Here is a 26,803-nt window from a genome sequence, read left to right as displayed (position 1 = left end):
AGCTTCTCTGCGCCCTCTCTCGCTCTCTGACACAGCCCCGGGACGTTGCCGTACGCGCTACGTCTACAGAGGGCAAGGAAGCAGCAGCTTCTGCCCACACTCTGACGACACGTCGAAGGCGGGGCACAGCAAGTGGAATCTCTCCGCCTTTCACACAAGTACTAGTAGTGAGGAGTTGTTTGCGTGAGGGAGGGTAGCTATTCGGAACACTTCCTTTCTGAATCTCGCGTGTATAGGTGCATATATGGAACGCCTTATGTCTCTCGTTTACGGAATGTAGGCATTGCGCTATGCAAAGCACTGTTTTTGTGTGAGATGCTGAGAACCTTGAATTATTTACAATTATTCCATTTACCATTACTAGCTTTCACTAAAAGACAAGAAATGATGACGCCACCAATCATGGCTTTCTTCTTGGGGTGGTGTGACTTTTACGTCAATGTATGGAGGAGGGGGCGAAGGAATGTTTCCGAAAGACAGGATTTGGGATTCTTTTCTTGCACTTTTGCCATACCCCGATTTTGCAGTAGCCCGATATCAACTATATGTTGTCTATTGTAAACTACCATTTCTAGAGCTGTAAAGTTCTACAGATCTATCTTTGTACGCGATGCTCAATGTGGGCGTGAAGCCTAGCGTTAAAAAGCAGGGTGTGTTTCCTGTATGAGAAGCGCGGGAAGCTAAGTTTGTGTCTTCCTGTACTGCTGATGTAGCAGGCACAGCCCCTCTGATGAGTAGTAGCAGATGTTGGTTACTGGTTAGGGCGGAAATATTGATGGTTGTTTTTTCTGAGATTTGTACAAGCCGTAAATAAAGTTTACAATGTTTGTCTGAATTTATATTTCTTAGTATTAAATATGTGTATGCTTCTTATCTATAGTATAGTCAATTTCTCCCAATTATACCTTTTTTGTCCCGGTTTTAATATGAAATATGTTTGATGTACAGAGCTGTGTAAATATATGGATTTTATTTATGTGACTAAATTTTACCATTTGGAGATCAGTGCGTCTGATATTTCAAAAGCAATATTGTAATGTTCTAGCAGCGCTCAGTAACAGTTCATCAGATAAATGCGTCTTCCCTTCCCCCCCCCCCCCTCCCCCGCATCTTCGTAGAGGATGCAGCCGAACCGGCCTGATATCGCTTCTGGGGTATATGGCCACCCCACTGCCTCCAACTGGCAACCTCCAACAGCTCACTGTCGTCTGCTTCAAGATTTTCATTTATATAATCATCTGCGCTGGATTGATCATAAACCTCAGTATTTACTCAATAACTCCAAAGCCATGATAAATCAGAATCTCCCTTTAGACATATTTTTAGTACCTATTGCTTACAGGTTACTATTTATTTGTGCATTGAGCGCTGCTTATTATTTTGTATAAGTTTAGAATTTGATATTTATTATTATTGTGTATATAGCGCTGACTAGGGGTGTTTCTAGACTTTTTGTCACTTCAGGCATAAAGTCCTGTCACCCCCCCCCCCCCCCCCCCCGAAACTACAAAAAAAAACCTAAAAAGTGTAAAATTTAAAGAGAACCTGTAACAGAAAGTTCCCCTGGGGGGTACTCACCTCTGGGAGGGGGAAGCCTCAGGGTCCCAACAAGGCTTCTTACTCCCCAGTAACTGCAGGCAATCCAGCGCTTTCTCCCCCGAAGTGTCCCGGAATCCTCCCTCGACAAGCCTGATAGCGCTGATTTATTTACCTTTCCTGGCTCCAGCGGGGGTGCTTTTGCGGCTCTCCGCACTCAGGCGAAAATAGCCGATCCCCATCGGGTCCGCTCTACTGCGCAGCAGTGTTGCCAACCGTCAGTAAATTTACTGACTGTCAGTAAAAAAGTCAACAAATCTGGGCTGTCAGTAAAGTCCATGAAAAAATTTGTGGTGTCAGTAAAAAAAACCCTCTCTCTTTCCCAGAAGATCACAGCACTTACTGCTTATCAGTTCACATATCACTCTGGAATGTACACTGCTCTAGCTAAAGGTGGGTCATACATCTGTAGACTTGGCGGCCGAACAACCATCAGATAAGACAATTATTATTGCTATTATAAAAATCGGTGCCACCAAGAGCATGCCTAGCTGACAATCAAACCAATTTCAGGCCGAAATTGGTTGCATGTATCAATCGGACATGCTGGAAAATCTCAGGTTGGCGTGCTACATCCGGCGTGCAGTGGTAAGGGCTGCGATAATCGAGAACAAATGTGAAGGAAACCCCTGGTTGCTTCCCCCAAATGTAAATATATCAAAGTCCCCACCCCTCCAGATGCCGTGCATTAATGCTTCACCTGTCCGGTGTCCGCCACGGCACTCTTCTTACTCATTCACGTACGTGGTTGCCGGTGTATTGCACGTAGGGTGCATGTGTGATATCTTTCATTTAATTTCAATAATAGTAGATGTCAGTAAAAAAGTGTTCTGTCAGTAATTTTTTGTGCTTTGTCAGAAAAAATGTATTTCTGAGGTTGGCAACACTGCTGCGCAGGAGACTTGCGCCTGCGCAGGAGAGCGGGCCGACAGCGATTGGCTATTCTCAGAGCGGAGAGCCGATACTGTGCCACAGCGCTGGAGCCGGGAAGCTTAATATTTACATCCCCACTGTTAGGGGAGCTTAATCGCCGCCGACGTGGGACCGAGGAAGACGGGGAAAGCCTCAATAGGATCCGGAGGCTTCCCTCACCCCAGGTGAGTGTCCTCCAGGGGACGTTTTTCTCGTTACAGGTTTTCTTTAAAATAACTGTTAACACATGCAAATAAGAAGTACATTTCTTGCAGAGTAAAATGAGCCATAAACTACCTTTCTTCTATGATGCTGTCACTTAGGTCGCATTCACAGTGGAACGTTATGGTCGCACGACTGCACATTATAAAGTCTTATAACGCAGCTTAACGCACTGCAATGCTAATCCTATGGGGTGTTCACAGTGCGTTAAAGTCGCATTAAAAAATGTTGCGTTGTGGTAACTCACTGCTTGCAGTACATTACTTCTTAACGCTGATACGTTGCGACTTTAACGTCACATTAAACTGCAACGTCCCACTGTGAATACAGCCTTACAGCAAGTAGTAGATATCTGACATTACCAACAGGTTTTGGGCTAGTCCATCTCTCCATAGGGGATTCTCAGCATGGCCTATAATCTTTATAAAGACACTCCCTGAAAAAGATTTATATAAAGACGCTGGCCAGCCTCCCTGCTCACGGTACACTTTTTTGGCAGTTGGATGGAGCAACTGCCATTCAAGTGCTTTTAAAAATAAAGAAAACCCTGAGAATCCCCCATGAGGAGATGAGCTGGTCTAAAACCTATATATTCTGTCAGATTTCTATTACCTACTGTAAGTGACAGCAACATAGGAGAAAAGTAATGCATGTCTCATTGTACTCCAGGAAACGTACTTATTTGTATACGTTTACATGTACTTTAAATTTTACGCTTCTCGCGATAGTGGTCCTTTAAGGTGGATGCTTACTACAGGGAGTCCCTAAGATACAAACAACCCGCAGATCACATTTCATTGCACACCCCTTTCCTGCTCTTCCCCAGCTTGGTGTGTGCATGCAGAGTAAAGTGCAGCTTAAAGAGACACTGAAGCGATTTCTTTCTGTAGTACAGGTAAAAAATAAAACAGGAGCAGAAACATAAGTCCAATATTGTTTCCAGTACAGGAAGAGTTAAGAAACTCCAGTTGTTATTGATGCAAAAGAGCCATTGAGCTCCACGACTTTCATAGTTGCAGACAGCTCTGTCTTCTAAAGTTTGTTATCTCAACTGTCAGTCACTGTATTTTCTTTTTCTCTTCAGAATACAGGTCAATAGTTTCCTGGCCTGTTCTGTAAAAACATTTAGAATGCTGAGTAGTGTGTAAACTGCAAATATTAAGAGAATGATGCAATTTTTAAAAAAAAAACTCTATATAACTGAAAACAAAAACATGATAATATTTCCTTTGCTACTAATGTTCTAATAATTATCTGTACTACACCACCAATTCATTATATCATCATTTTTTTTTATCGCTTCAGTGTCTCTTTAACCACTTAAGGACTGCAGTCTCAAAACCCCTTAAAGGGGAACTTCAGCCTAAACAAACATACTGTCATTAAGTTACATTAGTTATGTTAGTTAGAATAGATAGGTAATATAATCTCTTACTCACCCTGTTTTAAAAGAACAGGCAAATGTTTGTGATTCATGGGGGCTGCCATCTTTGTCATGGGGGCAGCCATCTTTTTGGTTGAAAGGAGGTGACAGGGAGCAGGAGACACAGTTCCAACTGCCCTGTGTCCTGATCACCCCTCCCAGCTGCGCACCCTAGGCTTCAAATGTCAAATTCAAAATGTAAGAAAAAAAATTTGCACCAAAACAGCAGAACGAGAGTAGCAACATCAGAAATCCCATCATGCTTTGCACAGCGTCAGGGGGGAAATGCCCAGGCAGTTTTCTGTGCAGCTAAAAATGAGGCTTGTGGTGATATATTGGGGTGCTGATGATGTAAGGATAACAGGAACATATTTCTTTCATTTTCTATCGCCTTCAGCTATATATTTTGCCAGAGGTGTAGGTAGGCCAGCCAGTCTGGCTTCTGAAAGGTGTCACCTGGATATGTCTGTATGTAGATTAAAACAGTCATTCAGGGCAGAGATCAAAGGAACTGCCAGTGTCTTATTGAATAGACCAGTCACCTTCAATAGGCAAGGAAGGGGCTCATTAGGCCACTAGCAGTCACCTGAGGGAGAACTATAGCAGACAATCTCGGATGTGATTGTCTGTTTCTGTTTACAGGCAATCTTTAGATGTATAGACATTGTAACCTGGGGAAATTGGACTAAGGAAGTCTTTTGTTGGGTGTGTGTACTATAGTGGATGTTGGATCTCTGGAAATCTAATTATGACTGAGGATGTAATTAAATCTAGTCCCTCCCCACCCGTCCACACAGGTTTACAGCCTCGAGGCGAATATTTCATTATAAAAACCAGGGGACAGATACCTCAAATCAGTTCTCTTCTGACGGTAGCGGCAGCTGGACTCCCGGCCCAAGGTAAGGGGCTCCTGGTCAAAGCCAGAACTGTTTCCGTCCACAAAAGTCCAAGATTCTTCTATCTGGATCCCTGTATTTGGTAAGCAAATCGCTTTTGTGTGTATCTTTGTAACCTCTTATTTTTGTAACTTTTATCTTGTAACTTTTTTACTTTGTTTTTTGTACATCTTCTGTATATATTATTTTCTGCATTGTTCTATGTTTTTATGGAATATTAAATCGTTATTTAATAAGCTTGACTTCTGCGGTACTAAACTAACACTCACAGCCTAGAGGAGACTGCAGTGTAGCTGTGTATAAGTCCGTGCCTAATTGTATGTTTGAGCAACACTACCATATGAAATTGCAATTGCATTGTGTGTATGGGGCACTTCTGCGCTCGACAGCCGAGTGGGAAGTCTAACAGTATCGTTCGGAACGACTGTTAGTGGTTTTGCTGCACGACAGTGTAACTTGCATTACAAATCATTGTCTGATTGTGCTGTGTTACTATACAACTGTACTGTGTGTGTGGGTGCGTGGCGTTCTCGTATTCGGCCTAAGCGCAAAGCTGAACCCAAATACGAAAACGCAGATTGCGTGTTTAGCCCTCGACAGCTGAGGGGACGTGTCTAGCAACGCTAGTGGTGGCAGTGGGAAGTGTTTGAGGGGTTCCAGCCTTGTTGTAGCTTAAATAAGGCTGTTCCCCGCTTAATCTGGTCAAACCCGCAGTCGGGAACCGTATATGCAGGCGTGCCGCGGGCCGGTTCCTGACAAGGCTTGTATAAGAGAAACAAAGTTCTGATACTGTGAAACTGTTAAAGAAACACCAGGCCTTTTCAGTGCTGCTGAGTCGATTTTTTAGTCTGGAGGTTCACTTTAAGGACCAGACACTTTTTTTTCCATTCAGACCACTGCAGGTTTAACGGTTTATTGCTCGGTCATACAACCTACCACCTAAATGAATTTTACCTCCTTTTCTTGTCACTAATACAGCGTTCTTTTGGTGCTATTTGATTGCTGCTGTGATTTTTAGTTTTTATTATATTCATCAAAAAAGACATGAATTTTGTCAAAAAAATGATTTTTTTTTTACTTTCTGTGCTGACATGTTTCAAATAAGGTAAAATTTCTATATACATTTTTGTCCAAATTTATTGTGCTACATGTCTTTGATAAAAAAAAAAAAAATCCAATAAGTGTATATTTATTGCTTTGGGTAAAAATTATAGAGTTTACAAACTATGGTGCAAAAAGTGAATTTTCCCATTTTGAAGCATCTCTGACTTTTCTGAGCACCTGTCATGTTTCATGAGTTGCTAGAATTCCAGGATAGTATAAATACCCCCCAAATTACCCCATTTTGGAAAGAAGACATCCCAAAGTATTCACTAAGAGGCATGGTGAGTGATTAGAAGATTTTATTTTTTTGTCACAAGTTAGTGGAAAATGACACTTTGTGACAAAAAATAAAAATAAAGTTTCCATTTCTGCTAACTTGTGACAAAAAAAAAAATGAAATCTGCTACGGACTCACCATACCCCTCTCTGAATACTTTGGGGTGTCTACTTTCCAAAATGGAGTAATTTGTGGGGTGTGTTTACTGTCCTGGCATTTTGGGGGGTGGTAAATTTTAAGCACCCCCGTAAAGCCTAAAGGTGCTCATAGGACTTTGGGCCCCTTAGCGCACCTAGGCTGCAAAAAAGTGTCACACGTGGTATCGCCGTACTCAGGAGAAGTAGTATAATGTGTTTTGGGGTGTATTTTTACACATACCCATGCTGGGTGGGAGAAATATCTCTGTAATTCACAATTTTTTTTAGGTGTATGGTGAGTTCATAGAAGATTTTTTTTTTTTTCCCAAGTTAGCGGAAATTGATTTTTATTGTTTTTTTTTCACAAAGTGTCATTTTCCACTAACTTTTGACACAAAATAAAATCTTCTATGAACTATCATACTCCTAACGGAATACCTTGGGATGTCTTCTTTCTAAAATGGGGTCACTTGTGGGGTTCCTATACTCTCCTGGCATTTTAGGGGCCCAAAACCGTGAGGAGTAGTCTGGGAAACCAAATGCCCCAAAAATAACTGTTCAGGGGTATAAGCATCTGCAAATTTTGATGACAGGTGGTCTATGAGGGGCCGAATGTTTTGGAACCGGTCATAAGCAGGGTGGCCTCTTAGATGACAGGCTGTATTGGCCAGGGCTGTGGAGTTGGAGTCGGGGAGTCGGAGTTGGAGGGCGTGGTTTCAGAAACTGAGGAGTCGGGAGTCGGAGTGGCCTGATTTTTGTACAAAATCCACAGCCCTGTTAAGTATTAGACTAAGGAGTCGGAGTCTGAGCAATTTTGGGTACCCGGAGTTGGAGTCGGAGTCATGGTTTCAGAAACTGAGGAGTCGGAGTTGGAGTCAGAGGATTTTTGTACCGACTCCACAGCCCTGGAGTTGGCACTGAAGTGCAGGAAGCGCAGGATGTTCTCAAATCGTGACCTGGACATGGCAGCAGAGAACACGGGCATGTGGTGTATTGGGGGCGTAGACCAATAAGACCGCAGTACATTCTTTTTGACTAGACCCATAGGCCTCAAAAAATTTTACGTTAGGAACCTGGAGTGGTTTCCACTGAAAAGGCTGGGCATGGTAGCTTCTTGGATTGGCGTTTGCGTATTGTGTGGTATAACGGTTGGTCTCGGCCACAATTAAGTCGTAGAAACCAGCAGTGACCAGAAAAAAAAATTCTGTCACTGCGGTGTGGCTGGTGAGGGTTTGGCCGGGTTATCAGAAGCCCGCAGGGGGCAGATTAGGGCCTGATCTGATGGATAGGAGGGCTAGGGGGTGACAGGAGTTGATTGATGGGTGTCTTGGGGTGATTAGAGAGGAGAATAGATGCAATCAATGCACTGGGGAGGTGATCGAAAGAGGGTGAGGGGGGATCTGAGGGTTTGGCTGAGTGATCAGGAGCCCACACGGGGCAAATTAAGGCCTGATCTGATGGGTAGGTGTGCTAGGAGGTGATTGATGGGTGTCTCAGGGTGTGATTAGAGGGGGGAATAGATGTAAGCAATGCACTGGGGAGGTGATCAGGGGGGGGGGGGGTCTGAGGGCAATCTAAGGGTGTGGGTGGGTGTTTGGGTGCTCGCGCAGGGGGCAGATTAGTGTCTGATCTGATGGGTAGTGGTGACGGGGTGATTCATAGTTGATCAGGATGTGATTAGAGGGGAGAATAGATGCAAGCAATGCACTGGCGAGGTGATCGGGGGGGGGGGGGGGGGGGTCTGAGGGCGATCTGAGGGTGTGGGCGGGTGATTGGGTGCCCGCAAGGGGCAGATGAGGGTCTGATATGATGGGTAGCAGTGACAGGGGGTGATTGATGGGTGATTAGAGGGGAGAACAGATGTAAATAATGCACTGGGGAGGTGATAAGGGGGGGGGGGGGTCTGATGGCAATCTGAGGGTGTGGGCGGGTGAGTGGGTGCCCACAAGGGGCAGATGTGGGTCTGATCTGATGAGTATGATGGGTAGCAGTGACGGGGGTGATTGATGGGTAATCAGTGGGGAGAATAGATGTAAATAATGCACTGGGGAGGTGATAAGGGGGGGGGGGGTGAGGGCAATCTGAGGGTGTGGGCGGGTGTTTGGGTGCCCACAAAGGGCAGATTAGGGTCTGATCTGATTGGTAGCAGTGACAGGTGGTGACGGGGTGATTGATAGGTGATCAGGATGTAATTAGAGGGGAGAATAGATGCAAGCAATGCACTGGCGAGGTGATCGGGGTGGGGTGGGGAGGGGGGTCTTAGGGCGATCTGAGGGTGTGGGCGGGTAATTGGGTGCCTGCAAGGGGCAGATTGGGGTCTGATCTGATGGGTAGCAGTGACGGGGTGATTGATGGGTGATCAGTGGGTGATTAGAGGGGAGAACAGATGTAAACAATGCACTTGGGAGGTGATCTGTGGGCGGGTGATCAGGTGCCCGCAAGGGGCAGGTTAGGGTCTGATCTGATGGGTGGCAGTGACAGGTGGTTACAGGGGGTGATTGATGGGAGATTACAGGGGAGAATAGATGTATACAGTACACCTGGGGAGGATTTGAGGGTGTGGGGGGGGAGGTGATCAGGAGCCCCCAGGGGGCAGTTTAGGACCTGACCTAAAACAGCGTTGACAGATAGTGACAGGGGGTGATTGATGGGTGATTAGGTGGGTGATTGGGTGCAAACAGTGGTCTGAGGGGGTGATCGGGGGGGGGGGGGTGCTGTGGGCGATCAGGGGGGCAGGATCAGTGTGTGTTGTGCTTACTAGGGGGGGCTGTCTCCTGCCCTGGTGGTCTCTCGATCACTGGGACCACCAGGGCAGGAGGCAGCCTGTATTATTCACTTTGTATACATAACAAAATGTATTATACACTTTGTATGCGGCAGATCGGGGGTGCTTCTAAACAGCCGGCGGGTTAACGTCGCGGGTGGGCAGAAACTAATGCCGGCGGATGCGCACGATCCCCGGCTACTTAGTCCACCAGGAGCCGACGACAATGGGCGCTAGGCGGTCCTGGGCGTGCCACTTTGCCGACGCCCATAGGTAGTGGGCAGTCGGCAAGTGGTTGAAGCGGAATGAAACCCAGCATTTCTTCTTTGCTCTAAAAGTTTATTTACAGCATATTATATACAGGAGTTATAAGCTCAGTGCAGAGAAAGCTGGATGCATCCGAACTGGAAATAATGTTATCTTGTGTTTACTTAATTGTATCAAGTGAGGAATGTGACACATTCTCTGACTGTGCAGACTCTCCTGAACACAGACACCCAGAAAGCATTTCTGCCTTCAATATACGATAAATAAAACCAGTTATGTATAAATGCAAAGGCAGCTCTCAGAGCAAAAAAAAAATGTACTTTGGGAACTTGTAATTTCTAAATGAATAATAATACTTATGCACAAAAGCAAATATGATAACCGTATGGCATATAAGAAGTAGGAAAACATGTTTTTATTGAATATTATGTCAGGGTTTTATACCGCTTTAAAGAGAACCTGATCTGAAAATAAAAAGTAAAAATAACCATACACAGGTCATACTTACCTCCTGTATAGTCTACTCCTCAATCCCTTTCTCCTCTCCTGCGTCCCATTTGTCCACTGTGATCAATGGAATTCTCCGTCCTCCATTTTAAAAACGGCCATTACCTCCTAACAGCTTCCTGGTCAGCACACTGTTAAACTGTAATATCACACCACTTGAGCCATATGGTAACATGGACATTACCTTGCACATTCAGTTGTAACTGACAGCTGCTGATATATAACTGACAGCAACTGGTATATTTCAGTTCTGACAAAATATTGTCAGAATTGGAAGAGATCACTGTAAGAAGAAAGGGTTGAGCTTCTGAGAGGAACTGATGGTGAGATTAGTATGTAATATTCATTTGCAGCTATGTCATGTGTTTATTTTAAAGAGACTCCGTAACAAAAATTGCATCCTGTTTTTTATCATCCTACAACTTCCAAAAGCTATTCTAATGTGTTCTGGCTTACTGCAGCACGTTCTACTATCACCATCTCTGTAATAAATCAACTTATCTCTCTCTTGTCAGACTTGTCAGCCTGTGTCTGGAAAGCTGCCAAGTTCTTCAGTGTTGTGGTTCTGTGATGCATCTCCCCCCTCCAGGCCCTCTCTGCACACTGCCTGTGTGTTATTTAGAGTAGGGCAGCTTCTCTCTTCTCTCTTATCTTTTTCAAGCTGGATAAATCCTCCTCTGAGCTGGCTGGGCTTTCACATACTGAGGAATTACATACAGGCAGAGCTGTCTGCACTCTGCAGGAAGAAACAGCCTGACACTTCAGTGGAAGATAGCTGCAGGGGGAAAGAAACTCACAAATGATCTCTTGAGATTCAAAGGGAAGGGTGTATACAGCCTGCTTGTGTTTGGATGTATTTTCTATGTGTGGACATACTGTACATCAACCTACTTCCTGTTTTGGTGGCCATTTTGTTTGTTTATAAACAAACTTTTAAAAACTGTTTTTAACCACGAGGAGCGGCAAAATTGTGACAGAGGGTAATAGGAGATGTCCCCTAACGCACTGGTATGTTTACTTTTGTGCGATTTTAACAATACAGATTCTCTTTAAATCATTTTACTTGCTTCAGGTTCCCTTTAATCTGTTCTATCACGTCTCCGCTAGAGTTCAGTTCTGTGCTTCTGCCTGTCCGCTCTCCACTTAACCTAGAGCCCGACATATCCTATGCCAGGATGGCTGCACAGTCACAGTACTGGACTCTGGCGGGGAGGTGAAAGCACAGCTTCTGATGCGCTATACATTTACACACTGGGCCAGGGCCGTCATCAGAAATTTTTGGGCCCCATACTGGACAAACCTACTGGGCCCTCCCTCTCGCCCCACATGGCAAATACCAACTTTTTGAAAGCCTGAACACACTAATGTCCAAGTGAGCACTTTCCATGCGCCCCCATGCCTGGGAGCGTTCTGCATATGCTCAGTTCGTTAAAACTGTAACTGCGCTTGCACAGAACGCTCCCAGCTATGGGAGCACTATGGAAGAGACACGCGACCTGTAACAGATCAAGTGCAGTGCCCTGCAATCCAGCTGGATTACGTGGACTTCATAGGAGCACAACGGATTAGACCGGAAGGGTACTGAGGGAGCTGATGGACTTCAGGGGGCTAGAAGGAGCCCCAGGAAAGTAAAAATCCTTTTCTCCCATTCGTTGCAGGTTTATTTTAATCACTGACTGACTAAGGTAACTCCTGGATGAACCTCCTGGCACATCTCATCATATTAATGGGTATCCCACGTGTGGCACTGTTTGCCAGGCCCCAGATTCACTAGGGCCCCATACAGCAGTCCCCCCTGTGATGCCCTGAAGGCAGCCCTGCACTTGACTGGGAGAGTGCAGGAACGGGAAGGGGACAGATAGTGGCACAAGGGGACAGAAGGAACCGATACACAGGGTGGCAGAGGGGGCACAAGGGGACAGAAAGAGTCACGAGGGCCAAAAGGAGTCACAAAGGGGGACTGAAGAGGGCACAGTTGGACAAAAAGAGGCAGAAAAGGGGACAGAGGGAGGTGCCACAGGGGACACATTGGAGGCTGCCTGCAACTTGCACTATCCGGACCTTGTGATGTCTGCTCTCCATGGACCTGTGATGACGCTGCTCATCAGGACATCAAACTTCCTGCTGCTACTGCTTGCTTAAGCCCATTGATTCCCCTTTCAAAGCCAAAATTAATCTGATAACTATACTTTAGGGGCGTAATTTCTCATTTAAATATGGGTGTAGAATTCCAGGAATGGGCACTTAACTGTTTGTTGTCTGTGTAAATTATCAATTGGTGATTGGTCTTTGCTGTAATGACAAGTATCCTGGACAACCCCAGGGTGTTAATATCTTTGCATGATCATGATACTATAAAACAAGCTGTCTGTCAATCCATCATCAGCATTTGTTTGACCAAACTGCTCCTTTGAATGGCCCTTAACTGATCAATAAACGTGTTGTCATTTTGAAGAGGTGTGTCCGTGTCACTGTCCAGTCCATCGTGGACAAGTCAGGGGTGAGACTTTGTTCAGGGGAGAGATTTAACCACTTCCCCTCCCCCGGGACAAGTAACTACATACTGCGCACTCTTGCTTCCCCCCCCCCCCTTAAGCACTCCCGCGCTTGTTATCGCTGCCAATTGTTAGCCGGGAGATGAATGGGAACACAGTTCCCATTCATTAATTTCTGTCCCCATATGAATGGTCGCAGGCATCAAAGAGATGCCGCGATTATTTGTTCACTTCCGTTGGAACCCATGTACACATTACTTCTTATTTAGCATACTATAGAGATGCAATAGGAAGTAATGCATGAGGACATCTTGTGGCCAAATAGTAAAATTACATCTACAAACATTTCATTACCATATTTTTTTACATTTAAAACTAACCCCTTACCTCCCACACTCCCCAATAATTAGCCCCCAAAAATGTTTGTATAAAAAAAAAAAAAATACCCAATTAAAAAAAATTGTTACCTTAGGGACTGAAATTTTTTAATATGTATGTCAAGAGGGTATATTACGGTTACTTTTAAAATTATGAGCTTGTAATTCGTGATGGATGCAAAACTGAAAAAAATGCACCTTTATTTCCAAATAAAATATTGGGGACATACCGTACATTGTACTAGGGAAAAATTTTAAATGCTGCAATAACCGGGACGAATGAGCAAATTATTATTATTATTATTAGTAGTATTGATTTATAAAGTGCCAACATATTCCGTGGCAAATAAAATGTGTTGGTTTTAATTACGGTAGCATTTATTATTTTAAAACTATAATGGCTGAAACTGAGACATAATGATTTTTTTCTTATTTTTCTTGTTAAAACACAGAATAAAATAATTCTTAGCAAAAAGACCTCCCATAGAAAGCCTAATTAGTGGCGAAAAAAAACAAGATATAAATTGTTTTGTTGTGATAAGTAGTAATAAAGTTATAGGAGAATCAAGGAAGGAGCGCTGACTGGTAAAAATTGCTTTGGGTTTTTTTTAAGGGGAAAAACCCTTGGAGGTGAAGTTCTTAAAGGGAACCTAAAATGACAGGCATATAGATGTTTCCTTTTAAACAATACCATTTGATTGGCCGTCCTGCTGATCTCTTTGGCTGTAGTGGCTGAATCTCACACCTGAAACAAGCATGCTGCTAATCCAGTCTGACTTCAGTCAGAGCACTTGATCTGCATGCTTGGTGAGGGGCTTTGGCTAAAAGTATTAGAGACACAGGATCAGCAGGAGAGTCAGGCAACCGGTATTATTTTAAGAGGAAAAATCCATATCCTTCTCAGTTTAGGCTCCCTTTAACCTCCTTAGTGGTATGGACGAGTTGTTACGTCCATTACTGCCGGAGGGCACCGCTCCGGCCCCGCTGGGCCGATTTTCATAATTTTTTTTAAAAAACATGCAGCAAGCACTTTGCTTGCTGCGTGTTGTAGACGATCGCCGCCACCCGCCGCGTAAGGGTCCCCCCCCCCTCCCGAGACCCCTGTGCAGCCTGGCCAATCAGTGCCAGGCAGCGCTGAGGGGTGGATCGGGACTCCGGATGACGTCACGACGTCAATGACGTCATCACGATCGTCGCCATGGCAACGGAGGAAGCCCTAAAGGAAATCCCGTTCAGAACGTGATTTCCTTATGGCTAACAGCGCCAGCGGCGATCGGAGGGGTGGGAGGGATGCGGAAGGGAGGGGGGCATCATGTAGCTAGCGCTAGGCTAGCTACATGATTGAAAAAAAAAATATTTTAAAAATAGCGCTGCGCTGCCCCCTGGCGATCTTAATAGAACGCCAGGGAGGTTAAAGGACAACTGTAGTTAGAAGGCCATGGAGGCTGTCATATTTATTTCCTTTTAAACAATACCAGTTACCTGGCAGCCCTGCTGATTTATTTGGCTGTAGTAGTGTCTGAATCACACCAGAAACAAGCGTACTATGGGCCTATGGCTAAATGTATTAGAGGTAGAGGATCAGCAAGATAGCCAGGCAAGAGGTATTGTTTGAAAGGAATTAAAAATGGCCATTTTCCTCTCTCTTCAGTTGTCCTTTAATCCAGGAGTATGGCGACCCCCCCCCCCCACAAGACCAAAGGCACTCCAGGCAATGACATGGAATGCCTTTGCCTAAAAACGGCCCTGCTGCTGACATCTTATAAATTCACTAAGCGTTACTGCATTCGATAATGCATAAAACAGCTGATTTTATCAATCATCTTGCCAAATGTTAATTCACTAAACCTGTTACCGCACTGAAAGTAAAAATTACTGACTAGTGAGGTTGTTCAGTAAATTCCTCAAGAAATTGCAATACACAAAGATTAAGGCTAGGTTCACATTGGAACACTGCAAAGCTGTGTTATAAAGTCTTATAATGCAGCTTACCGCACTGCAATTAACCACTTGCCGACCGCCCACAGCCGATAGGCGGCGGCAAAGTGGATGCCGAAAGGACCGCAATACGCCGAACGGCAGCGGCTCCTTTCGGCTCATAGGGGAACAGATCGTGTGACTGGTGACGCGCGCTGCCCCTGGCAACAGGCTCCGCCCACCCGCGGCGTCATCCCGCCAGCCGGTAGTAAGCGCCGGCAGAATGTTACCCGCTCGATCGCCGCATACAAAGTGTAATACACTTTGGCCTCGATTCATAAAGCATTCCCGCATGCGGAAATGCTGAAAACAGCCGATTTTACCGAACACTGAACAAAATGTGTATTCATAAAGGCTGTTTCCGCATGCGGAGCTGACATTCCGGAGCAGAGTGATAAATCACCGCCTTATGTGGCGATTCTAGGCGGAAATGTAACAAAATGTCAATTCATAAAGATTAGAGGAAGCGGTATGCGGACGGGGAATACCGCTCCCTCTGATGTGGCGAGAAGCGTGCGGAATACAGTGCAGTGAATGGGACAGACCTCCCAAGCAGCAGCAGAGAGAACACCGCACGGAGGGACTCAGCCAGCTCCTGTGTTTCCGCAAGGCTCCCGACAGCTTACCGCCTGCCTACAACGGGAAATCTCCGCTCTGCTATCGCAACTGGCAACATTTTATGAATGCCCACCCTGGAGTCATAAATACCGAGCACGGAGTTTCCCCGCACTGATTTACAGCACCGAACACTTTTTTTATGAATCGAGGCCTTTGTAATGTATACAAAGTGTATTATACAGGCTGCCTCCTGCCCTGGTGGTACCAGTGATCGAGGGACCACCAGGGCAGGCTGCAGCACTCCATGTCTGCACCAAACACACTGATCTGCCCCCCCCCCCCCGCCCTCTGATCGCCCACAGCACACCTCAGACCCCCCCTGCCCACCCCCCAGACCCCTGTTTGCACCCAATCACCCCCCTAATCACCCATCAATCACTCCCTTTTACTATCTGTCAGCGCTGTTTTTTTTATTAGGTCCTACTCTGCCCCCTGGGGGCTCCTGATCAACCCCCCACCACCCCTTAGATCCTCCCCAGACCCCCCCCCCAGGACCCCCCCCCCCGTGTACTGTATACATCTATCCTCTCCTATAATCACTCAATGGTCACCTGTCAATCACCCCCTGTCACCACCTGTCACTGCCACCTATCAGGGATCAGAGCCTAAACTGCCCCCTGCGGGCACCCAAACACCCGCCCATACCCTCAGACCCACCGTCATATCACTACCAAAGTGCATTGTTTACATCTGTTCTTCCCTCTAATCACCCCCTAATTACCCATCAATCACTCCCTATCAATATCTGTCAGCGCTATTTTGTAGATTAGGCCCCTAACTGCCCTCTGGGGGCTCCTGATCACCCCCCCCCTACCCTCAGATCCACCCCAGACTCCCCCCCCCCCCCCCTGTGTACTGTATACATCTATTTTCCCCTGTCAATCACCCATTAATCATCCCGTCACCACATTTCACTGCCACCCATCTGATCAGACCCTAACCTGCCTCTTGCGGGCATCTAATCACCCCCACACCATCACATCGCCCGCAGACCCACCGTCATATCACCACCAAAGTGCATTGTTTACATCTGTTCTTCCCTCTAATCACCCCCTAATTACCCATCAGTTGCCCCCTGTCACCACCTGTCACTGCTACCCATCAGATCAGACCCTAATCTGCCCCTTGCGGGCAACCAATCACCCGCCCACACCCTCAGATAGCCCCCCAGACCCCCTCTGATCAACTCGCCAGTGCATTGCTTGCATATATTCCCCCCTTTAATCACACCCTGAGACACCCATCAATCACCTCCTGTCACCCCCCTAGCACTCCTATCCATCAGACCAGGCCCTAATCTGCCCCATTTTAGAAAGAAGACACCCCAAGGTATTCCGTTAAGTGTATGAGTTCATAGAATATTTTATTTTTTGTCACAAGTTAGTGTAAAATGACACTTTGTAAAAAAATAAATAATAAAAATCAATTTCCGCTAACTTGTGACAAAAAATAAAATCTTCTATGAACTCACCATACTCCTAACAGAATACCTTGGGGTGTCTTCTTTCTAAAATTGGGTCACTTGTGGGGTTCCTATACTGTCCTAGCATTTTAGGGGCCCTAAACCGTTAGTAGTCTAGAAACCAAATGCCTCAAAATGACCTGTGAATAGGACGTTGGGCCCCTTAGCGCACCTAAGCTGCAAAAAAGTGTCACACGTGGTATCGCCGTACTCGGGAGAAGTAGTATAATGTGTTTTGGAGTGTATTTTTACACATACCCATGCTGGGTGGGAGAAATATCTCTGTAAATGACAATTTTTTTTATTTATTTTTTACACACAATTGTCCATTTACAGAGATATTTCTCCCACCCAGCATTAGTATGTGTAAAAATACACCCCAAAACACATTATACTACATCTCCTGAGTACGGCGATACCACATGTGTGACACTTTTTTGCAGCCTAGGTGCGCTAAGGGGCCCAACGTCCTATTCACAGGTCATTTTGAGGCATTTGGTTTCTAGACTACTCCTCACGCTTTAGGGCCCCTAGAATGCCAGGGAGTATAGGAACCCCACAAGTGACCCCATTTTAGAGAGAAGACACCCCAAGGTATTCCGTTAGTTGTAGGCTTGCTCTCCGGGACTCCCGAATGCGAATTTACCCGAATTATTTGGGTAAATTTCAGCGTTCCCGAAGTCGAAGCCGAATGTGCGCATTTGAATTTGGCCGGATGACGCGTTGGGTTCAGCTTCGGGATTGGGTAGTGACGTGGGCCTATCAGAATTCCTCCAGCCGAGTCCCTGGCAACGCTAACAACCAATCAGAGGAGGGGAACCTGGCCCTCCTCTCCTCTATATAAAGCGGTAGCCATTTTGCGGAGCTACGCACTTTTGTGACTGAGCTGGTACTGAGAGCATCTCCAGTGATGTGCTGCGTGTCTGATCAAGTGTATTTTGTGCTAAACCTAGCGTTTTGCTTCCTAAACACCTCCTAAACACATTCATTGTACTGTTATATAGATAGATAGTAATTTGATTGTAGTCAGCTAGTGTGTACTGTATACTGTGCTAGGCTAGTGTTAGTCTGTGTGCAGGCCAGGCCTGCTAGCCTAGGGCAGCCTTAGCCTACTACTAGCTTAGGTAGGTTAGGGATTCTAGTTAGTTGTGTACTATAGTAGTTTAGTTCAATTGTACTGCTGCTGTTTGCTGTAGTCTGTTAGTTTATAGCTTCAGTACTGTTAGTTAATACTAGTTAGTTACTGATTGACTGTGTACAGGCCAGTATCCCTTGTTGTCACCTGATGTGTGACTATCATTTGCCGGCGCACCCTGTTGATTGCGTCTGACCGTGTGTGACCGACCGACTGTAATTTGTCACCCACTGTCTGGCAGCTAGTTATATTGTTTACTGTTTAGTACAGCAGGTGTTTAATTGTTACTACCTGCGCGTACAACCGTACTACTACTAGGTAGGTGGTAGTCTTCCACTACTACTACCACCCACCCCTTCATTTAATTTTTTTCATTTGTTACTGTGTGATTTATTACCTTTCTGTAGTAAATTGTTACATTCGCAGGCCAGCATCCCTTGTTGTCACCTGCTGTGTGACTGTCATTTGCCGGCGCACCCTGTTGATTGCGTCTGACCGTGTGTGACCGACCGACTGTAATTTGTCACCCACTGTCTGGCAGCTAGTTATATTGTTTACTGTTTAGTACAGCAGGTGTTTAATAGTTACTACCTGCGCGTACAACCGTACTACTACTAGGTAGGTGGTAGTCTTCCACTACTACTACCACCCACCCCTTAATTTAATTTTTTTCATTTGTTACTGTGTGATTTATTACCTTTCTGTAGTAAATTGTTACATTCGCAGGCCAGCATCCCTTGTTGTCACCTGCTGTGACTGTCATTTGCCGGCACACCCTATTGATTGCGTCTGACCGTGTGTGGCCGACCGTAATTGTCTCCCACTGTCACACGAGTTAATAGTGTAGAGACTCACTGATAGTAGTACTACTACTACTACTACTACTACTACTACTACTACTACTTAAAAAAAAATAAAAAATTTTGTTGACACTTACCACCAGTCGGTCACCACCACCACCAACCCAGACTTTATTAAAGTTTACACCCTTTCCCGCCATTTTCTACACATTTGTTTTTTTTTTTACTTTATTCGTTTATAAGTGCAAAATGACTGGCAGAGGTAGAGGACAAGGCACCACCAGGAGAGGCAACGCCATTGCAGCAGCCACTGCCAGCAGCAGCAGCAGCAGGTCTGTCACTGGTCCGCCGCCAGCCACTGACCGCAGAGTTGTGGAGGAGGGAGCAGAGGCACAACAGCAGCGCGTTGCGCCCATCTTTGAGACGGGTCGTCGCCCCCGGCCCATTATGGAGAGTCAGGCGCAGGCTGTGGTGGAAATGATGGCGGAGCAGGAAGCCACCCTATCCAGCCAGGCCTCCAGCAGCAGCGAGACCAGTGCCACCACCACTAGCACTCCGGTCCGCAGCAGGCCTCCACCACCGCTTGAGGTCACGGTGACCCCACTGACCAGCCGGCCCTCACTGAGCTCGGTCTTTACCCCAGTGACTGCAGCCGTGTACAGGGATGTTGTGCAGAAGTTTGAGCAGGAGATAATGGGGACATAATCATGCAAGGAGGAGGAGGAGTTGGAGGTGGAGCAGTTTGTTGTTGGCGCTGATGAGGAGGGGCGTGATGCAGGGGATTTTGGGCTACTGGATGTGGTTGAGGCGGGCTCAGAGGACATGTTTGGGGATGATGATGACATGCTGAATCCTCCCTATGTGCCACCACCAGTACCACCAGCACACTTGCTTGAAGGTAGCTCGTCATCGGAGGAGGAGGTGTCTCTGCCGCAGAGGCATGGCAGCAGCAAGGCGGCAAGCACAGGGCGTGGAAGACAGTAGCCACAGCCTGCTGCTTTAGCCGCTACCACCACCCGCAGCAAACCTCCAACCAAACCAAAAAAGGCACAAGCCTCCAAGGGCACCAAAAAACCCCAGCCCTCAAGCTCAAAGGGCAGGTTGAAGTCCCCAGTCTGGCGGTTCTTCACTAAGTGCACAGAGGACCCGACTCGTGCAATTTGCAACAGTTGCAAGGTCAGTATCAGCAGAGGTCGCGATCTCCTCAACCTGAGTACCTCGTGCCTGTCGACCCACTTACAGACCAGGCATTTTGAGGATTTTTGTGAGTATGAGAAGCTGATGCAAAGTGGTGCAGGCAGTGGTCAGAGCCAGAGAGCCACTGCACAGATTTCAGCAGCAGCAGCATCCCACCCAGCAGCAGGAGCACAGCAGCAGCAACTCACTCCTCCCCCCCCCCCCCCCCCCCGGGCAGCCAGTCCTCAGTTGCCTCATCAGCTCCCTCCACAGTTGCCTCATCAGCTCCCTCCACAGTGGCCTCATCAGCTCCCTCCACAGTGGCCTCCTCATCCTCCCGCGCAGGCAAATGCCGCCAGACCCTGCTCAGCGAGTCCTTGCCATGTGCTCCCAGCTCCTGCCATATTCCTTCGTGCAGGAGGGGAGTGACATGAGAGCGCTGCTGCATTTTGGGATCCCGGAGTGGCAAGTCCCCAGCCGCCACTACTTCTCCCGCACGGCGATCCCAGCACTGCACCGGTTTGCCATGGCGAACGTGGGCCGCGCACTCGATCACGATGTGAGTGCGCGGATCCACATAACCATGGATTCATGGAGCAGCCGTTTTGGGACAGAACGCTATCTGTCCTTTACGGCACACTGGGTCAGCCTGGTGGAAAGCCCGAGCGAGGAAGCAGCAGGTCCACCCTCAGGCACATGAGCAGCGGCACCAGTCGCCCACTATGTGGTGCCACCACGCGGGGTCAGGGGAGAAGCAGCAGCTCCCGCCGCCAAGCGACAACGCAACAGCAGCGTGAAGGCCCGCCACTGCCAAGCGCTGCTGGAGATGGTGAGCCTGGGGAAGAACAGTCTGACAGCAGACAGCGTGCTCCCCCACCTGAGGGAGCAGGAGAAGACGTGGCTGACCCCCAGAGGCCTCCGAGTCGGATTAGTGGTGTCCGACAATGCCGCCAACCTGCTGGCTGCCATCAGCAGAGAAACTTATCCCACATCCCCTGCTTGGCCCACGTCCTGAACCTGGTGGTGCAGAAGTTCCTGCGCACCTACCAGGGGATGGAGGAGCTGTTGGAAGCAGGGCAGAAAATTGTGCGCACTTTCCGCCGCTCAGCTGCTGCTGCGTCAAAGCTGGCAGAGATCCAGCAGCGCGAGGGCCTGCCACCACACCGCCTTGTCATTGATGTGCCGACTCGCTGGAACCCCACCCTGGCGATGTTGGAGCGGCTGGTTGAGCAGAGGAGGGCTGTCAACCGGTACATCGTGGATGCCACTCTCGAAGGCACCACCAAACTCTAGCTCCTCACCAACGCACAGTGGGGGCAGATGCAGCAGGTCTGCTTGGTGTTGGCTCCCTTCCTGCAGGGAACCAACCTGGTGAGCCAGGAGCGGGCATCCGTCTGACAGTGGGTGCCCTTTGTTTGCTGGACAGGGCACTTGGCGATTTGGTGGATTTGGGGGAGGAGGCCCGGAACCAGCTGGAACAGCAGCCGCCTGCGCAGTCCACTGCTGTGCAGGAATTTGAATCCCTGGAGGAGGATGAGGAGGAGTTGGAGGTGCTAGATGTCGCTGCTGAGGGGGAACAGCGGAGTGCAGCAGCAGTGGTGCGAGGATGGAGAGAGGAGGAAGAGGCTCAGGAGCCAGAGGAGGACGCTGACCCTGATGTCTCTGTGTCACGGACCACCCTGTTCCCCATGGCAGCGCACATGCTGCATTGCCTGCGCACAGACCGCAGGGTTAAGCAGATGCAAGCGAGGGAGGACGCCTGCATCAGCATGATCCTGGATCCACGGCTGAGGGGGAAGTGGGCTCAGTTTCTGCCTGCTAGAGGACGTGAGCAGCGCACAAGCGAGTTGCAGCAGCTCCTTGTTTGGCGACTGGAGGAAGCCTTCCCCCAGGCTTCCACCCCCTCTGTCCCTGTCCAGCCAACACAGCAGCCGGTGCCTGCGGCCAGCAGCAGCGTCAGGCGCCCAGGAGACCTGCTGTCATTGACGCAGGTGCTCTACATAACGGTAGAGCACCTGAGAGAGGAGGTGCGTGCAGCAGCCACCTCCTCTGAAAGCCACAGCCAGCGCATGACCCAGATGGTAGCTGAGTACATGGGGTCTTCCAGTGGGCTTGACACTGGCAGCGTGGACCCATGGAGTACTGGGTGAAGCGGTTGCACATCTGGAGTGAGCTAGCGCAGTATGCCCTGGAAGTCCTGTCTTGCCCCCCTTCCAGCGTGCTGTCCGAGAGGTGCTTCAGTGCGGCCGGTGGCGTGGTCACCGAGAAGCGCTCTCATCTGTCCACGGAGGGAGTGGACAGACTGACATTTTTGAAGATCAACCAGGCCTGGATTGAAGGCACGTTCCTGGCACCTACTGTCGGCGAGAGGAGGACATGAGGTGCCTCGGAATCATTCTTTGACAACATAAACCTTCATTCCCGGGGTCCTGATAATTTGGCCTGGTGTTTCTTCACTTGCTGTGGTAGTAACGCTAGCTACCATGGCCCGTGACATGCCTGCTGCTGCCACACGTCACTCCTCTTCCTGCTGCTGTTGCTGATGTATTTATATATTTATGAATTTACTGATTTATTTATGAATTTATTTATTTGTGTATTTATTTATTTATTGTATTTATACAGCGCCAACATATTACGAAGCTCTGATTTTCATCCTCCTGCTGTTCACCACACAATGCATGCCTGCTGCTGCCACACGTCACTCCTCTTCCTGCTGCTGTAGTTATCCTGCTTTCTGTGCTCCCACTGCCAGGGTCCACAGAATACATTGCCTGCTGCCATTCGCCACTCCTCCTCCTGCTGAGTTTATCCTCCTGCCTGTCTATGTTCCCACCACCAGGGTCCACAGAATTATGCGCTGCTGCCATGCGCCACTAGCTATTACGCCACTACAATAGCTATACTGTTGTAAAAAAAAAAAAATTCTGAGGTGTCTGGGCTGAAAACTGTGCTGTCCCAGTTGTGCATTGGGCACAATGTGGGCTGCACGACTGCTGTCCGGAACCTCCTCCTGCTCTTTGGTGTTTATTTTCAGCCATGGTACCAACGCTAGGTACCATTGGCCTGTGACATTGCCTGCTGCTATACGTCACTACTCCTCCTCCTGCTGCTGCTGCTATAGTTATCCTCCTGCCTGTCTGTGTTCCCACCGCCAGGGTCCACACAATGCCTGCTGCCATTCGCCACTCCTCCTCCTGCTGAGTTTATCCTCCTGCCTGTCTGTGTTCCCACCGCCAGGGTCCACAGAATTATGCGCTGCTGCCATGCGCCACTAGCTATTACGCCACTACAATAGCTATACTGTTGTAAAAAAAAATAAAAAAATTCTGAGGTGTCTGGGTTGAAAACTGTGCTGTCCCAGTTGTGCATTAGGCACAATGTGGGCTGCACAACTGCTGTCCGGAACCTCCTCCTGCTCTTTGGTGTTTATTTTCAGCCATGGTACCAACGCTAGGTACCATTGGCCTGTGACATTGCCTGCTGCCATACAACACTACTCCTTCTCCTCCTCCTCCTCCTCCTCCTCCTCCTCCTCCTGCTGCTGCTATAGTTATTCTCCTGCCTGTCTGTGTTCCCACCGCCAGGGTCCACACATTGACTGCTGCCATTCGCCACTCCTCCTCCTCCTGAGTTGATCCTCCTGCCTGTCTGTGTTCCCACCACCAGGGTCCACAGAACAATGCGCTGCTGCCATGCGCCACTAGCTATTACGCCACTACAATAGCTATGCTGGTGTTGAAGATAACATTTTACAACAGTAGAGTTCTGTAATGGAAAAAACAAAGAATTTTGGTGGTGGACGGTGAAGAGGAGGAGGAGGAGGAGGGAGGAGGGAGGAGGAGGAAAGAAATGCTGAAAGAAAGTTTTCCATCACATTTTTTTTTATATATTAGACCTATTTACATGTGATTTCCCTTTAAAAAAAAAAATCCGAATTGGCGAACACGAATTTTTCCCAATTTTTTTACGCAGCCCGAACCGAATTCGAATCCGAACCGAATTCGGCGATCGCATCCGAATCTCAATTTTCCGCGGGCCTGAATTCGAATGTACCCGAATCGAATTTTGGTACATTCGAGCAATCCTGGTTAGTTGTATGGTGAGTTCATAAGAAGATTTTATTTTTTGTCACAAGTGGAAAATGACACTTTGTGAAAAAAAAACAATAAAAATCAATTTCCGCTAACTTGTGACAAAAAATAAAATCTATGAACTCACCATACTTCTAACGGAATACCTTGAGGTGTCTTCTTTCTAAAATGGGGTCATTTGTGGGGTTCCTATACTGCTCTGGCATTTTAGGGGCCCTAAAGCGTGAGGAGTAGTCTAGAAACCAAATGCCTCAAAATGACCTGTGAAATCCTTAAGGTACTCATTGGACTTTGGGCCCCTTAGCACACCTAGGCTGCAAAAAAGTGTCACACATGTGGTATCGCCATACTCAGAAGTAGTATAATGTGTTTTGGGGTGTATTTTTACACATACCCATGCTGGGTGGGAGAAATATCTCTGTAAATAGACAATTGTGTGTAAAAAATCAAAAAATTGTAATTTACAGAGATATTTCTCCCACCCAGCATGGGTATATGTAAAAATACACCACAAAACACATTATTCTACTTCTCCTGAGTATGCGATACCACATGTGTGAGACTTTTTTGCAGCCTAGGTGCGCTAAGGGGCCCAAAGTCCAATGAGTACCTTTAGGATTTCACAGGTCATTTTGAAGCATTTGGTTTCTAGACTACTCCTCACGCTTTAGGGCCCCTAAAATGCCAGGGCAGTATAGGAACCCAACAAATGACCCTATTTTAGAAAGAAGACACCCCAAGGTATTCCGTTAGGAGTATGGTGAGCTCATAGAAGATTTTATTTTTTGTCACAAGTTAGCGGAAAATTACACTTTGCGGAAAAAAAAACAGTAAAAATCTATTTCCGCTAACTTGTGACAAAAAATAAAATCTTCTATGAACTCACCATGCGCCTAACAGAATACCTTGGGGTGTCTTCTTTCTAAAATGGGGTCATTTGTGGGGTTCCTATACTGCCCTGGCATTTTAGGGGCCCTAAAGCGTGAGGAGTAGTCTAGAAACCAAATGCCTCAAAATGACCTGTGAAATCCTAAAGGTACTCATAGGACGTTGGGCTCCTTAGCGCACCTAGGCTACAAAAAAGTGTTACACATGTGGTATCGCCGTACTCAGGAGAAGTAGTAGAATGTGTTTTGGGGTGTGTTTTTTACACATACCCATGCTGGGTGGGAGAAATCTCTCTGTAAATGAACAAATGTGTGTAAAAAAAAAATCAAAAATATCTCATTTACAGAGATATTCCTCCCACCCAGCATGGGTATGTGTAAAAATACACCCCAAAAAACATTATACTGCTTCTCCTGAGTACGGCAATACCACATGTGTGACCCTTTTTTACAGCCTAGGTGCGCTAAGGGGCCCAACGTCCTATGAGCACCTTTAGGCTTTACAGGGGTGCTTACTATTTAGCACCCAAGGACAGTAAACGCACCCCACAAATGACCCCATTTTGGAAAGTAGACACTTCAAGGTATTCAGAGAGGGGCATGGTGAGTCCGTGGCAGATTTCTTTTTTTTTTTTTTGTCACAAGTTAGCAGAAATAGAAACTTTTTTTTTGTTTTTGTTTTATAGTGTCATTTTCCGCTAACTTGTGATAAAAAATAAAATCTTCTATGAACTCACCATGCCTCTCAGTGAATACTTTGGGATGTCTTGTTTCCAAAATGGGGTCATTTGGGGGGTATTTATACTATCCTGGAATTTTAGCACCTCATGAAACATGACAGGTGCTCAGAAAAGTCCGAGATGCTTCAAAATGGGAAAATTCACTTTTTGCAACATAGTTTGTAAACGCTATAACTTTTACCCAAACCAATAAATATACACTTTTTTTTTTTATCAAAGACATGTAGCACAATAAATTTGGACAAAAATGTATACAGAAATTTTACATTATTTGACAAATTTTATCACAGAAAGTTAAAAAAAATCATTTTTTTTGACAAAATTCATGTCTTTTTTGATGAATATAATAAAAACTAAAAATCGCAGAAGCAATCAAATAGCACCAAAAGAAAGCTGTATTAGTGACAAGAAAAGGAGGGAAAATTCATTTAGATAGTAGGTTGTATGACCGAGCAATAAACCGTGAAACCTGCAGTGGTCTGAATGGAAAAAAAGGCTCTGGTCCTTAAAAGACTTCCGAGGCCAAAATCTGCCCCCAAAACGTAAAAAAAGTTAACTACCTGCATGACTTTGTAAGGCACGGAGGACGCCGTCCGCGCCCTCCGTGCCGTTCCGCCTGGTCCCCTCTGCTCAATAGCCCCCCGAAAGGCTGCGACCCCACGGTCCGGGTCGGATTCTGCAGCATGCATAAAGATGGCCGCCGGAGCTGGCCACGGCTGAGCAGTCCGCATAGCCGCTACTGCGTCTGCGCAGCTCTAGGGCCAACCCTCCGATCCACGCTGCCTGTTACGTGGATCGGGGGGTTGGCCCTAGAGCTGCGCAGAAAGACTGTGGTCCTCAAGTGGTTAAAACTCTATACGATGTTCACAGTGTGATGTTAGTGTTGCACTGTGCCGTATAGCATTATGGTAACGCACTGCTGCAGTGTGCTACCTCT

At 47.0% G+C, this 26,803-nt stretch overlaps 1 protein-coding gene across 1 annotated transcript in view; it reads left to right on the top strand.

Moving 5' to 3' along the window:
- The first annotated feature begins 210 nt into the window (after positions 1-210).
- HERPUD2 (HERPUD family member 2) overlaps positions 211-26,803 on the top strand; it is a 321,312-nt gene continuing 294,719 nt past the window's right edge. The window contains exons 1-2 of the mRNA XM_068236392.1: positions 211-236; positions 4,951-5,131. The gene's annotated coding sequence lies outside the window, so the exon portion shown is untranslated. The remainder of the gene's footprint in view (positions 237-4,950; positions 5,132-26,803) is intronic.

Source organism: Hyperolius riggenbachi, chromosome 5 (assembly GCF_040937935.1).
Source record: "Hyperolius riggenbachi isolate aHypRig1 chromosome 5, aHypRig1.pri, whole genome shotgun sequence".
NCBI classification, from domain to species: Eukaryota; Metazoa; Chordata; class Amphibia; order Anura; family Hyperoliidae; genus Hyperolius; species Hyperolius riggenbachi.
The sequence above is the reverse complement of the archived record's forward strand: the minus strand, read 5'-3'. Positions and strand labels throughout refer to the sequence as shown.